We start from the raw sequence: 16,120 nt of genomic DNA on the forward strand, positions 1-16,120 counted from the left end.
TCAGCTTCACGCTCCTCCGCCTGCCGACGTTCCACTTCTGCGAACCTCTTCTCGATCTCTTCTTTATCTTTCTTGCGCTTCTCCTCCATTTTTTCCTCTTGCAGCATTCGCTGCCACCTTCCCGCAGCCCACCTTGCTTGGCGCTCAACGTGTTCCTTAGCTTCGGTCGATTGCTCCGTGTCCAGCCACTGTATGAAATCACAAAGACGTGGTGGACTCTATTTCCAAGCCGAGTTAGAATTAACATACTGAACTCCGAAGGCGCAAACTAGATAGTGCGAGGTGATACCTTCGCTTTGTCCTTGCCGTAGCGCTTTGGCGGATCGAACTCGTAGTTCTCACACATGAAGAACCTCCTGCCGAAGTCATCGCCCAAAACTTTGGACTCCATCAGCTTGCACAAGGAACCGCAGAAGCACATTGGAACCTGCACTCCTTGAGGCACAGGTTCTCTAATTTTGTTCCACGGAATGTAGGTAGAACCAGAGGAAGACATGGTGGCCGTGCCTGGATGACTAAAGATTCCGTATGAGATGGCTACTGACTTCATATGAGATGGGGCGATGTTTTATTTATAGATGGAGCTATTTGGTCTATAGGCATGGTTCACGCATGTCTATCGCCGTTTGAAACGGCGGTAAGTACTCCCATATTTTTAATTATAGTGGGGGTGCAGAAGAATCTGATGCAAGGTGACAAGACATCGAAATGGTAATTGAAACTCATGAATATCTCATGAAAATATATTTTCACAGACTATTATAGTTAAATCTAATTTGTATAAATTTTTAAAAAATATTTCCCTAACCTCCGCTATCTCTATTATTTTCTGAAATATCTCTAAATGTAAAGATAATAATTACAGTTCAGATAGTCTTTAAAATAATTATACAATTATTTATAGCAGTGAAAGCTTATAAAACAATTAAAAATAAAAAATTATAGCAGTGAATGCTTTTAAAACAATTAAAAATAAAAAAAATTATGGGAACACCTACCGCTGTTTAAAACGGCGGTAGGACGCTGCCAGCTACAGCCGACTGTATCAGCTGACTATAGCCGGATTACAGCGCGGCGGTAGCACTTACCGCCGGATCGCTTGGCGGTAAGGAGCTACCGCCGTTTGATCCGGCTGTATCTTCCATGGGCCGTGGGCCAAGGATCTTACCGCCGGATGAACCGGCGGTAACTCCTTACCGCCAAACCAACCGGCGGCAGGGTGACATTTTTGAAAAAAAATATAGCCACATATATTTTTGATAAATCGACGAAAAAAAATATAAAAATAAAAAAAATTCGCGGTTTCACCGCTTCTTTCTCTGGACTCTGGTAAACCGAGATGCTCGTTGTGCAATGTGCGGCCTTGTTGCCACACACGCCACTGATTCAGCAGCTAGCACAGAACCAGAGCCAATCGAGGCCTGCGTAGCAAAATGCAGCCTTGGGCTCTACCTCAGCCCACACTTCCTTGCGCTTTTTTTTATATTTAAAAAAAATCAAAATTTCAAAAATATATGTCCGTTTTGAAAAATTTTAAAAATATACCCCGGTCGCTCTATGGGGGGCGACAGACCCTAAATGTAATTTTTTTCTTCAAATTTGCAACGAGGTCCCTGGCCAGGGGCGCGCGCGTGCAAGGGGGGCCTGTCGCCCCCCCCAACGGGCGACAGGCCCCCCCCTCAGGCGACCGGTGGGCCACGTCCACAAGCGCGACAGGGGGCCTGTCGCCCCCCCCTCGGCGACCGGGTCTTGCCCTCCTATATAACCATTCTACCCCAATTCCTCCTCATTTGAGCCTAAAAATTCCACCCAAAATCCAGAAAAAAAGAGAGGGGTGACGAGAAGGGAAGCGGCGAAGCCCTACCGGATTCCGCACTTGTGGTCTACAGGTTAGTACATTTAGTTTATGTATTTTTGCATTGGTATTGTAGAGTAATTTAATTTAATTAGTGCTATAGTAGAACCATTTAAGTAGGAGTTTAATGATACTTTAGTTACGTAGTAGTAAATTAGTTTAGAAAATTAGTACTACGCATTTATTATTACAATTGCAGTACTATTAAAGACGTGTTTATAAATTAATTACGATTTAGAATAGAATTTCGCATATGCAGTATAGAATTTGAGTGTCATCACATAGTTATGAATACTTATATGTTGTAGTTGAATTCCATACTTAATTTTTACGGATTATTGAATAAGGTAGTGAAGTAAAGAGTATAACTCGATAAGTATTCTGTGATATACAGATATTTCGAGCAAGATGCAGTTTCAAGTATTTTATGGTGACTACAATGTTTTGTATGGGCCAAATGGAGCAGATCTTTCTGCCTTTAAGTGCACATCTAGCACCATAGATAAACCTCTGGAAAGGAGTTTTGGTTCCATATGTAAGTGGCTGCAGCGTGGGTTCCGTGTTGATCCGTTGACACATGTGATGACTGTCCAGTCTTTTGTTAATTGGGAGGTAGAAAGTGATTTATGAGAATTGATGATGATACACATCACTGATGACTAGCAGAAGTACATGCAAGCAGCTCTAGAGCGTGGGTGGCCTCTGGCCATTCTTTTTCAAATCCGGGAGAAGACACAAAATGAAATCCAACATGGTGCAGATCAAGCAACTCCGAGTATTCGAAGAGAGACCAACTATATTGAGCAAGATGAGTCAGAAGAGATAGAGAACCAAAACATGGGACCACAGGGCCTTGCTGATGAGGGAGAGATGATACATAGCATTGTGGACGAGATGGAGGCAGAAGACCAAACCGCAATAGAGATGGAAGAATATGAGGGCTCATCTGATGACGAGCAGTACTCAGGAGCAAGGTTTTGGCAGTCATGTCGCAGAGGACGTACGAAATCAGGAGTGGGAGTACAGAGGCAATGAGGTAGTGCAAGGTGCAACATATCCAAATATTGAAGCCATAAAAGATGCTGTGAGACTATGGGTAATATCATTGAAACAAGAATTTAGAGTCATAAAGTCTGGCAATAAAAAATATGAGGTGAAGTGTGTGAATGATGGATGTCCATGGCTAGTACATGCATTCAAGGGAAAATGGAAGTCGAACTGGAAATATTCCATTGTGACAGAGCACACTTGTTTGCTGTCAGAAGTTCTTCCCTCGCATCGCAATATATCATGCGACTTTGTTGCAAAGCAAATATATGGGTTGATTATGGACAACCTAAATTATGAGCCAAAAATGATTGTTCGACACATTGAGCAGACTTACCAGTACACCATTAGTTATTTGAAGGCATGGCGGGCTAAACAAAGGGTGTTCGAGATGCAGTTCGGCACATACGAGTCATCATATGATAACTTACCTCGTATGTTATCCCAGGTTGCTGCTAGAAATCCTGGAAGCTTTTATGACATATACCTCGTACAAGCCGTGACCAGGGGCAAAGCATTCTGCAACGAGCCTTCTTTTGCATAGGTGCTTGTGTTAGAGCATTTCAGTGTTGTCTTCCAGTGATCTGCATTGATGTCACATTTCTGACTAGAAGGTATAAAGGTCAGATACTCACCACAATCGGGGTAGATTGCAACAACCAATGGTGTGAGTCTGCATGCACTTAGATGCTCTACATGCACAGAGAGGCATCGAGTAGTCATTTCGAGAATCGAATCTAGCCTTTTCAGTGTTAGGTCAGCTAGCCTCTTCACTGTGTTGTCATGTAGGCTTTTTAGGTGCATTTACACTCCACACTCCGGGTATCAGATCTTTGTGCGCCTATAAATACTACAAAGTTTGTGAACTCCCAGCAGCACTCAAAGAGCAAAGCTCATTGTATACCCAATGTCTGGAGGTGGGTCTAGCAGCAAGAATTACTACGGTTTTATGAAAGGAAAAGGGGGAAGAAAGGGAGACCCCATAATATGGGAGGGGCCTCTTGGACCTGATTCCTTTCCGAAACCAGTGTTTGAGTTTCCGCCACAGCACAAGAGTGAATTTACCAATGAAACTCCTCTTCGACAATACGATAACCGTAGAGAACCGTGGCCAAAATGCAGACATGGTGAGGACTGCTTAGTGCAGATGTACACCGACGGGATGGATGACGGTTGGCGTTTCTTTAAATGTCCACACGTATGGGTAATACTCGGTTGTTTCATTTCTTTATCTTCAATGAGACACCTTATATGAAATTTGTTTTGCAGTCTTCCGATGCTCCATAAAACTGTGGTTTTACTAGGTGGGTCGATCCTGCACCAATTGATTCTGTTCAGGAGTTCATCGAGTACCTCCAGATAAAGATCTTTGATCTGGAATGCAAGGTGAACCATTATGAGGAAGTGAGCGAGGTAACAAAGACGACGAAGATGATGATACCATCAATGCTGCCGGTTCACAGGATGAACCATGCACTATTCCTTACTGCAACTGTCCTTGTCACAAGAAGAAGGGCCCTGCGCCTCCGGCACCACCGCCTGCACCACCTGCAATGGGTGGATACTGCGGAGAAGGCTCAACGCAGTTTGCTACGTGGGGGTACGGCTACTAGGACTACCCTAGTGCTAGTGACATGCTGCATCGTTGTGTTTGTTGTATTTTTTTTAAATTACCTAAGGCATGTTAGGTTAGTCCAGAATCTGTTTACTGTAGTTTGCAACGGGTTCTGCCATGCCACTGCATGTGTGACTGTGTGTTTCATTACCGTTGTATTATGATGTAAACTTGATGGTTCACATTATGTAATGCATTTTTTAGTTCTTATTTCTTCTCGTTATATTAATTAAATGTGTGCTTTTTAGTATTCTAGTGACATGAAAAGCTCCGAAAATATTAAGGACAAGTTCAAAGATTTCATAGATTCCCGGCTACAACTACAAATTAATGGTAAAAATTACAACACACAGAGTCAAGCTCTCAACTGAAAACATAAACAACTAATTGCAGTGGCATGTGCACGCGACAAGGTAATTTCTTGTTGTATTTAAACCTACCATGCCTTATGGAATGTAAAATGCCGGGATTACATGGTACTACTCTACTGAGTGCACCGAGGATATTTGCCCTTCCTAATTGCTTCGGGCCCGGCTTCCTTCGCACGGCGTGCCCTCTCTCGCTTTCTCTCCCTGTCAGCTTCACGTTCCGCCGCCGCCTTACGATCCACCTCCTCCATCCTCTTGCGGATCTCTTCTTGCTCTTTCTTGCGCTTCTCCTCTTGTTGTTCCTCGTGCTTCATTTGGCGCCAACGTTCTGCAGCCCACCTTGCTTGTTGTTCCACAAAGTCCTTTGCCTTGCTGCGACTGCACGGTGTCGAACCACTGCATAAAATCACAAAGAGGCGGAGGAGACTTTGTCCAACAAAAGTTAGAATCATAACTCAATGTTAGGTCACAAAGAAAAATAGCGTCTGTTGTCCTGCTACCTTGGCCCGGTCTTTACCGTATCGCTTAGGTGGATCATATTCGTAGTTCTCACACATAAAGAACCTCATGCCGTAGTCATCTCCTAAAACCTCAGATTGCATGAACTTGCATAACGAACCGCAGAAGCACATTGGCACATCAATTCCTTCAGGTACGGTGGCTTCACACTTGCTCCACGGAATGTAGGTTGATCCTGACGAAGACATTGGCGCTATAGTGTGGTGCGCCAAATGACGAACAATGATTTCAATAATGCACATATCGTATACCAAATCGATGCGTGAAAATATAGGTACCGTCATAATTCTATTGTCTTATGCTGCAATATCAATAATGTATTGTCATAATTCTATTCTAATTCATAATTAATTTAAAAACAAGTCTGTAATAGTACTCAAATTGTAATACTAAACGAGTGTTCTAAAGCATCAAATCTAATTCAGATAATCCGCTAATTAAATTAAATTGTTATACAATATCAACGGATTCATACAGAAGTTACCGGTAGATCACAAGTGCAGAATTCGGTAGAGCTTCGCCGCTTTTCTTCTCCTCACCCCTCTCTTTTTTTCTGAATTTTTAGGCTCAAATGAGAAGGGAATGGCGGTCAGGGCTTATATAGGGTGGGAGAACCCTGTCGCCCCTGGGGGGGCGACAGGCCCCCTCCCCCGGGCCAGGGACCTCTTTGCAAATTCCAAAAAAAATTACATTAGGGTCCTGTCGCCCGTGGCTTGGGCGACAGGACCCCTGTCACCCCCCATAGGGCGACATGGGGTATTTTTGAAATATTTCAAAATGGACATATATTTTTCAAATTTTGATTTTTTTAAATATAAAAAAGGAAAAAAGTCCCACTTCCTTTCCGTTATATATTGCCCAAGAAAAGGAAAACCCGGCCCAAAGACACGGTTTATTTTTTTTTCTCAGCGGTATTAGGTCACTCCGAGTCCGAGCCTTACACTGCTACACAGCACAGTAGTAACATTACATACTGCATTCGACTCCTCTTTGTTGCACCGATATACTACTGTAGTGACCTACAACAATGATCGGCTCATCGACTGATTGGCTTATCGCGACGATCGGCTAGCCTCATCCACTACAAGTAGGTCAGCTGCTTGGACCAATATCGTCTACCTATATATCTTGCTAGTTGGTGGATCAAAAAAATTGATAACTGGCACGCCTCGAAACTCAAGAAGCTAAGAAATTGCACTAGAGCTAAGTAGATCTCTCAGACCGATTTTTGGCGGAGAGAGAGGCAATCACATTTAACAAAGAGGTATGAGAAGATTGGATAATTTTACAATTAACTGCCCACTCTTGGATTGGGTAATCACATTTTTGCAAATCCTCCCTCCCACTCCCTCTGCACCCTCTTGGATGTCGATGCAGTGGTCCAGATTAAAATTTGCACGGTTTGCACGGAGAGGTTAATTTTACACCTGATATATTCCCTACTAAAAAATAGTAAACAATATCTCTGACAATCTCAAATTTCATCATGTAACGTCACATTTACACTGTATAATGTTTTTAACAAAATCATCACAGATTGCTTAATCCGTGACGTTTTGAAACCGTCATAAAATATCTTTGGCCCCTGCACCCCAATGTAAGCCCATTCTTTATGATGAAAGTAAACGTTACAAACAGTGTAATATTCGTCATAGATTCAATTGCCACATCGCATATTGATAACATAGAGAATGACGTGGCTGATGACATGGCAATGATGCAGATGGCAACGATGATTTGTACATTGACACGGCGGATAACATAGTTGCTGACATGACAGTGATGTGGAAAGTGATGCTGATGTGGGAGGTGACGTTAAGCCAATTTATACACAGCCCACCATTAATTAGCAACTAACCAAATTCAACTTTATACACAGCCCATATAAAAAAGCAGCCCACCAGTTTTCCCAGCTCATTTATCAAAACAAAAATTCTAGCCCAAAAATCACAATAAGCAATTCCAGGCCAAATTATAAAATCACATGAATAATGTTTGTATCCAGTGTGACACCAGAATAAGGATCACATATGGTTTTTCCATCCATCAGAACTAGCCTACCAACATCCCGGGAGCAGAAACAACAAAGTGGACCAGAAAGAACAAAAGATAGGTTTCATAAAAAAATATGAAGATGCAGCAGCAAAGTTTGGTTCCTGCAAAAGCTGAAGTTCCACCAAAAGCTAACGGACCACCGTTCGCTTAGCTTTGTCGATTTGATTTTAGCCTAGCAGAAGCTCAAGTTTCGCCTCCAACTCAGCTTGTTATATCAGTTCTCGAACATGTAGAGAACACATCAGGTATTCAGGTCAGATCAAGGTTCTGAAGAAAATTACCGTATCTCACTGCTGATCATTTACGTAATAAAACAAATGAAATGACCACCCTGTAAAGCATAATGCTTTTTTTTTAACTTAGTACAAGTATGTTTTTCCTGAGTTTAGCCATTTCTTACCGTTTTTTACAAAGAGCAGACAACTGTTGTTGATGCTAAATTATGATGTGATGAGGGTGCCACTGTTTTTTGTAGTCCTCTTGAGATTCTAAAGAATCTAGTAATTGCTACGCATTGTGGAAGTTTGGAGTGGAGACTTCTTATCCGTTGGTAAGATGATACTTTTGTCTGTTCTTCCCATCACCAGACAACACAAATGCCTCTACAATAAACTACAAACAATGATATATATACACTGGAAAAGAATCAGCTATTCTTGATCCAAAGAAGATATGTATGATCAGAATCACCTCCTGACACATGGACACCCAACGGTGGAGCAAAGTTTGCTCCCCCACAGTCGGAGGAAAGAGCTGGCAGTGTGTTTTTCCTTTTCCTTTAATTTTCTCATGTTGCTTCAGTTTGTTTTAGTTGCATCAATTGACTCCTCAAACTGTACTCCCGCATCTACACCAATTGAAATTATTAATGCATTAGCTAGGGTTAACATAGAAGACAAGGACAGTGAGTATATTCTGGTTAAAAGTAAGATAACTATCAATTTGGACTCATACCTGAAGGTCATGTGCTTGGTATAACAGATTACCACACTCTTCTATCAATGTTCTTTCAGTTGCAACAACTTGCGCAAGATTACAGGCTACATCATCAATTTCTTCGACCTACATGACAAGATCAAACATTAGTACATATAGGTACACAGGCAAAAGGAGTAAAGGACCCAGAATACAGTAGTTCATTATATTAGTGAAAGTTTCCAAATGTCATCATTTCCTTCGTTTGGCACCAAGGTTATAAAATCAGGTTATGAGATCAAAACTTTGTAGCATAAATATCACAAAAAGAATGATCCAAATTACGGTACCTTCTTCTATTAGTGAATTTTTCAGACATCAGTTGGTGATCAAGGTTATGAAATCTGGTTCCAGAAGAAGCATATTAGTTATGAGTCTTTCTGGGAACCTCACTCCTTTTGTTTTATCAAATCTGAAATCTATCACTACTTCCTATGTTTACTCATAATTGTGGAGAACATTTCAGCTACCAGGAAGTTCTCCTGGCTTTCCAAAAATCAAGAGAGCAGCCAGATCCTTAATAATATAAGAGGTAGTATAGATGATAGAACCAAAGTACTGAACATGATAAAATGGGTTTTCTTATAAGTAATATAAGGGAGGTCTCCAAAGTGAAATCGGATTTTGAACAATTTCTAGCACTAGGTATGTACTTAGTTTAGAATGAAAAGAAAACAATATTCATACAGAGCCACTAAAGCAATATGCTGTGTTGCAAAACACCAATCATCAATGTTATATTAGAATAAACAAGAACACATAATATCATCTATTAATTTAAAATAAACAATAGTAGTTAACTTGCTCTTCCATTTGTTTTTTTTTTCACTTACTACCTTGTTTAGAACTATGTCTTATAAGTTGGACAATATGTATGTACATTGAGAAAGTTAAGATGTCATATACTGCTATATGCAGCAAGTTTGAGGATATATACAGTGCTTTATCGATGCACATTTCAAGATATGATCTTTACCTTTGGCAAGAAATTCCCAACGCAAGGTGATAGTGGTTCCAGCAGTTGAGCAGCTGAGGTAAGCACGTCTGTAATTTCCTCACATTTTGCCTGCGATCATTTCAGAAACTTTTACAACATGATACACAAAAGCAATTGATGCAGTTTATGCCTGAAACTGAATTTCTATGGGAATTTTACCTTGACATTACCAATGACTGGTAATCGTAGGGAGGCGTCATGCGGAGCTGTTGTTACCCCTCTAAGACAACTTGAATGCTCCCCCTCGATATCAGTCCATTGATCCAAGTATGGGACCTGACAGTTTTGTAAAACAAAAATATTAATAAATCTTTGATTAAAAATGAATTTTAAAATAGAGGAGTGCCCAATTAAATTATATGCTTCTCCGTCCGTTCTAAATTATAGGTCATTTTGGCTTTTCCACATACATAGCTTTTCCTATGTATCTAGACAAAGTGTGTATTTAGGTGCATAGCAAACACTATGTATTAAAAAAACTCAAAACGACCTACAATTTGGAACTTTGTATGCAAGTCAGACAATGAAAATGCAGGTAGGTGCATCAATTAACTGTATCATTTCCTTTGCAGCATACATCTCAGCAGACAAATCTAAATCAAGGTAAATACATTTCCCACTTTGATACAAATAACCTCAAACACATACACTATCCATTACTTTCAAAAGCATATTCTGTACTTCTGTACTCAATACAAAAGACAACAGCTTATTTATGAGGATAGTGTTAAGGGTATTATAGTCACTATATATATGTGTTAAGGGTAGTTTAGTTACTTCACATATTCTAGGGTTTGGGGTGTCTCATGTACTCTATATATATTGCCCTTTAGGCCTCTATCAATACAACAAGCCTCATTTGTAACATGGTAACAGAGCAGGTCTCGATCTAGATTGGCCGCCACCCTCATCGTCGCCGTTGCGCTGCCCCTGGGAGCTTCGTCTCGCTCCTGGGGGCGGCATCTCCAAGCCCCAAACCCATGCTCTTTTGTAGATCGAGTCATAGCAGCAGAGAGCAGAGCAGCGTACCAATTTTTTTCCCCCCCGCCGCGGCCTCCTCAGATCCCTCCCGCCGCCAGGCAGTCGTCGCCCCCACCCGCCGGCCGCCTCAGATCCGCCCGTCGCGGATCCGTCGTCGCTCCACCGTCCGCCGGCGCAGCAGCAGCAGCTGCGCGGCGCAGCAGCGCTGCCCGTCCGTCCGCCGGCTCTCCTCCGCACGTTCATCCTTGTCTCCGCCTATCACGGATCCATCGGCGCGCGGCGGCCCGTCCTCATCTCCGCCCGTCGCGGAGGCCGTCCAGCGCCGCCGTCCGCCTCCCGTCCGCGCGTGTGTCCGCCATCTACGCCGCACCTCTTCGTCGCCGTTGCCGCCGCCCGTCACGGCTCATCCCCGCCATCTGCCCGCGTCCGCCCGTCGCGGATCTCGTCCGCGCGTGCGCCGCACGGCCGTCCGCTCGTCGCCGGCCGCCGTCGCGGCCACCTCCCTTATCCCCGTCGCAGCCGTCCGCTCGTTGCAGCTGCGCCTGTGCTTGCTGCTGCTTCAGCGCAGCCGCCCACCCCTGCCTTCCCGTGATCTGTGGCTCAACTTTGGGCCTGCAGGTCTGTTGGGCCGTCATTTTGGGCTGTTGCAGGCTCGATTGAGATGGTTTGCGCCCCATTGTTCCTCCCATTTGTATCCTGCTGCTGCAATTTCTAGTGCTTTTGCATGCGTGCTGCTGCTATCTATCTGCTGCTGCTAGTTATCTACTGCTATATTAAGTGTTCTTGTATCGTGTCCAGTTAGCATCTCAGTCATGCCACTTCTAGCCATATCAATCCAAGTCCACATATATTTCTCCGGTTCGTCAATGCCGTGCGTGTCCACAAAATTCATGATTGTCAGTCAGCCAATATCTTTTTATTTTATGGTTAGCTGAGTCCCGTCGATTTAGCTAATCTCATCATCATTATTGTGGTGCGACAATGCCCTCTTGGTCTCTTTCGGAGCCGTCTTGCTCCACGTCATGATCAATGGCTGTCTATTTGTCGTCATCACCTTCCTGTCTCACCACTTGCCGTCTTGCAGTGGTACTTTCTATCTTTGGCTGGTTTGGCACATCTCACTGTTCTTGTCGTGTTCAAAGTCTCCAAAGCAAGACTCATATTTGAGGAGTCGACGTACTGGTTTGTGAAGACTCGGGCTATTCGCTGAAGTACGAGTTGTGAAGGCGATACCCGCTTGTGGAGGAGATCTTTTTCTACATCGACATGTTCCAAGAGTTGCACGCTTCGACGACATCTTTTGATTTCGGACTTTGGATGTATTATTTTCATGTTTATGTTTGAGTCTAGTGCTTAGTATCAACTCTCCAAATGCAACGGCATTGCATTCACGTTGCATTTGAGAGGGGGTGTTAAGGGTATTATAGTCACTATATATGTGTCAAGGGTAGTTTAGTTATTTCACATATTCTAGGGTTTGGGGTGTCTCATGTACTCTATATATATTACCCTTTGGGCCTCTATCAATACAACAAGCCTCATTTGTAACAGATAGAACCTCTTAGTTGGCACCAGTCAAACATATCCATCAAGTATGTGAAACAGCACAAAAGAAATACCAACTGAATGTTGGAAATTGAATGCAGTTCTGGGTATTTAACCTGGGAAATCATTTAATTAGATGCATTTTCATCTCAAAGTTCAGTTGACAATAGTGATGCTGTGTAATGTCCTCTAAAGCACGTGTTCAACTCCCCTCGCCTTGAAGGGACACACCAGGCCTCTTCTCTCACGTGAATCAAGAATAAATTCATTCACGCAACATACCCAATTCAAACAACTTTGCCGCTCGATTCAATAGTCACACATTATCTGTAGCACTAGTTACGAAGCCATTCAACTCCATTGCCAAGATATTCAAATTTTTCAGAACGCAAAAGTTGCCTAAATTCCCCTTACCTAAACATTCACCACGGAGAACAGTCTCTGCTCCCGTCTCATTGTGTCCACCTCTGCCCTCTTCTCGGCAACGGATTCATGTAGACCCATGAGCCTATCGGCGAGCCCATAGAGAGATTTCATCACACCCAACAAAACAAAAATAACATCATCGTCAGCATCTAAATTCATAATTCCTCAATTGATCAGAACAAGACATTCGCCCCTAATTGGAAGAAGTCCATTTTACACCCTCCAACTATCGCAGAAGTTCGAATTTCCCCCCTCAACTCGAAAACCGGACATATCCGACCCCGAACTATCAAAAACCGTGCAAAATACCCCCCTCAGCGGGAAGGACGGCGGTTTCGGCTGACGTGGCATGTGGGGCCCATTTGTCAGGGTGACACGTCATTTTTTTCTTTTTTTTTCTTTTTCCCTCTCTCTCCTCTTCTCCCCCCTCTCTCTCCCTCTCTCTCTCCGCTGGCGCAGCCGGGCACTCGGTGCCGCGCCCTCCGCCGAAGCGCTGGGCCGCGCCGCCCTCTGCCGGCGCGCAGGGCCTGCACTCGGGCCCTGGCCGCCGCGGGGTGCTGCCAGCGCGGCGACCGCCGCCTGCGCCGCGACGCCGCCCTCGCGCCGGCCGCCGCCTGCGCGCGCGTCGCCGCCCTCGCGCAGGCCGCCGCCGCCGCGCGTGCGCCGCCACCCACGCGTGGTGTTGGTGTTCGTCGAGCTTCGGTGCGGCGTCCGTGCGAGTGCTCTGCCGGCCGCATGCCACTCCGCTGCCGGGCGCCGCCGCTGCCAAGAGCTGCAGCCACCGGGCGCCGCCGTCCTCGGTCGGGGCTGCGGCCGGGCGCCGCCGCCCTTGCGCGAGGCCGCTTACCTCCTCACGCTCTCTCCCTGCACGCCACCCACCTGCCCGTTGCCCGCCGCCGCCGCTTCCTGCTCTGGGCGTTCCACGCCATCGGCCTCAGCGACCTGCTGGATCTCGGGGACGACCCCCAACCACCAGGCGCTTCTGCTGCAAGGCCACCACCACCACTACGCGACGCAGGGGGCGACGACGCAGCACCAGCATCGGCCCCGCCACCGACGACATCAACAGCGACTGCGCGGTGTGCCTCTGTGGCATCGGCGGCAGCGACGAGGTGCGCCGCCTCACCAACTGCCGCCACGTCTTCCACCGCGGCTGCCTCGACCGGTGGATGGACCACGACCAGCGGACATGCCCGCTTTGCCGCGCGCCGCTCATCCCCGACGAGATGGCCGGCGCACTCTCCTGGGCCGCCGCCGGCGTGCCCGACGCCTCCGACTTTGACTTCTCCTATTCCTACTACGCCGCGGCAGCGCCGCCCTCCCCGACGCTACTGCGGCCGCACGAGCTGCTGCTCAGCGGCATCAGTGGAGGCTCTTTGCGTGGCCTTTAGCTCCGTGAAGCCACTGCTGTCCACCCATCTCCGGTGAGACCCTGCCCCGGCCGACCCCAGTTCCGAGCTTGCCGTGTAGCGGCGCCCCCCTTCCCCGTGCCCGGCGCCCCTAGGAAGCCCCTCCCCGGCGAGTGCCGCCCTGCCCCGGGAGCTCCATGGAGGAGAGGGAGGGAGGGAGGGAGGGCGAGAGGATAGAGGAGAGGATGACGTGTCACCCTGACAAGTGGGCCCCACACAACCAAAACCGCCGTCCTTCTCGCCGAGGGGGGTATTTTGCACGGTTTTAGATATACGGGGTTGGATATGTCCGGTTTTGGAGTTGAGTGGGGAAATTCGGACTTCGGTGATAGTTGGAGGGGGTAAAATGGACTTCTTCCCCCCTAATTAATACACTTAAAAGCCCTTACCTCTGCAGCAGCAGCCTTGGCCTTGGTTGCCGCTTCAGCCCGGGCGTTGAGGAACCTATGCTGGAGGTACCGATTGTCCAGCATCCGTAGCTGGTGCACGTCCTCTTGATTCCCCGCGACCTTCCTGCCCCCCACAATCACCGCCTTTTTCAGCTCGGCTGCCTTTGCCCCTTGCGGCTGTGGTGGCCTCGCTGCCGTCGTCAGCTTCCCTGTCGTCGCCGTAGAGATCGACAATGCTGAGTTGAGCGAGCGGTAGCAGAGCGGGTTGCACGCCCGAGCGGATCCGCACGACTCCGGCACCGACGACCGGAGTTCCGACGAGAGGCGCCCGCCCCGGCAGGACGCCGGGCCGAGCAGCAGCGGTTTATCGCACAGCGCGGCTGGGGCCACCCCGAGCCCGCCCTCGGTCTCGGAGAAGTCGGTGACCGGGCACGACGCGGCGTCGGAGTCCACAGCGGCGGAAGGGTACGAGCCGGCTCGCGCGGGCGTCGGAAGGCGCGGGTAACCCCTCCTCGCGGTGGGCGCGGCTGGCCCGCTGGCGGAGCGCGGGAGCGGCTGCGGAGTGGCCGCAGCGGCGCCGGAGGAGTTGGACCCCACCGAGGCGTGCGGGTTGCAGGCGCCCGTTTCCTCGAACAGCTTCTGCACGGCCCGCCTGAGCGCGACGGTGCCCGTGGGCGGCGGCGGTGGCGGCGGGTGGTTCTCGTTGAAGGGCATGGCCACCTGCTGGCGGCCGCGCGGGGACGGGGTCGGGGAGCGCGATCGCGTGGACGAGGCGGTGGAGAGGCGCGGGGTGGCGGGGACGAGCGTGGAGAGGTACCGGGAGCTGACCTCCCGTGCGCGGCGGCGCGGGCAGCGCTCGGTCGTCGGCGGGACGGGCGGAGGAGGCGGCGGCGGCGGCGGACATGGATCGGGGCGGAGCGGCGGAGGGGATTTATAGCCGTTGAGGGGAGGGGGCTGGAAAATCGATTTTCGGGGGCGCAACGGCTAATTCCGAAGAAACGGGCACCTTGGGTGTTTGCCTGTTGTATTGTTGCCCACGAAGAGCTCAAGCCGGAGCGAACCTTCCGGGCGCGCGGCGGAGAAGGTCATGGATGCCTCAGCGATGCTGAAGCGGAAGGACGCGGAGGCGCCGGAGCCGTGGGTCTCCGTCGACGAGGTCCCCAACTCCGCCACCAAAATCCGATGACTCGTACGCACCTCCAGCCCGCTCGCGCTCTCCTCCATCTTGCTTAAGGTGGGTCCGTGGATGTGGTTGCTAACACGCGCGTTTGAATTGGGTTTGCGCAAGACACGAAGGTGCCGCCGGTCCAGTCCGGGAGGAACTGTGTTGTACGAGTTGCTCTGGTGTTTAATTTGGGGGGAAGAAACGAGCAGAAGAAATTAGGGGATCACGAATTACTTCTTACGGACTGGAGGAGATCTATTGCTGTGCTTGCGTGGGAAGAGGAGAAGCAGGGTGCCAGCAGCAGCAACGCAGACCTACTTCTGTTTGCTTCACAGCAATAGACGGAAATCATAGCAAAATTAGTCCTAATTACTGGGTGATTGAAAAGGAGGAATGCCAAGAGAGTGTATGCGGAGATTGCAGGGGTTGGACTATGGAAGCTGGGGGAGCTCCGGTTGGCAATTTTGGTGGAGGCGATCGGATCTGGTGGCTGGTTCCAAGCCCGGTGCAGAGGAGGGAAAGGCAGCAGCGCTGTCTTGCTGCTGGATCGTGAGCTCCTCCATGCAGCTCCCTCTGACAGCTGTTCAAGTTACATGGATCATATGCTTTCATCTATTATTTTAATATAATAGTATTAAAAGAAACCATCACGTTCGCCGAGAGGGTTTAGAAATTCTCCCGTTAATCTAAAAAAGAGAAGAATTTGCATCATTGGATTTTATGAAGATCTAACGGTCTAGACGAATCCGAGAAATCCATATCGAGAGGGTCTAG

At 47.6% G+C, this 16,120-nt stretch overlaps 1 pseudogene; it reads right to left on the bottom strand.

The window, feature by feature from the left end:
- Positions 1–7,376: 7,376 nt before the first annotated feature.
- LOC120669078 lies at positions 7,377–15,405 on the bottom strand (annotated as a pseudogene).
- Between the last annotated feature and the right edge of the window lie 715 nt (positions 15,406–16,120).

The sequence above is a fragment of the Panicum virgatum genome, chromosome 4N (assembly GCF_016808335.1).
Source record: "Panicum virgatum strain AP13 chromosome 4N, P.virgatum_v5, whole genome shotgun sequence".
Lineage (NCBI taxonomy): Eukaryota > Viridiplantae > Streptophyta > Magnoliopsida > Poales > Poaceae > Panicum > Panicum virgatum.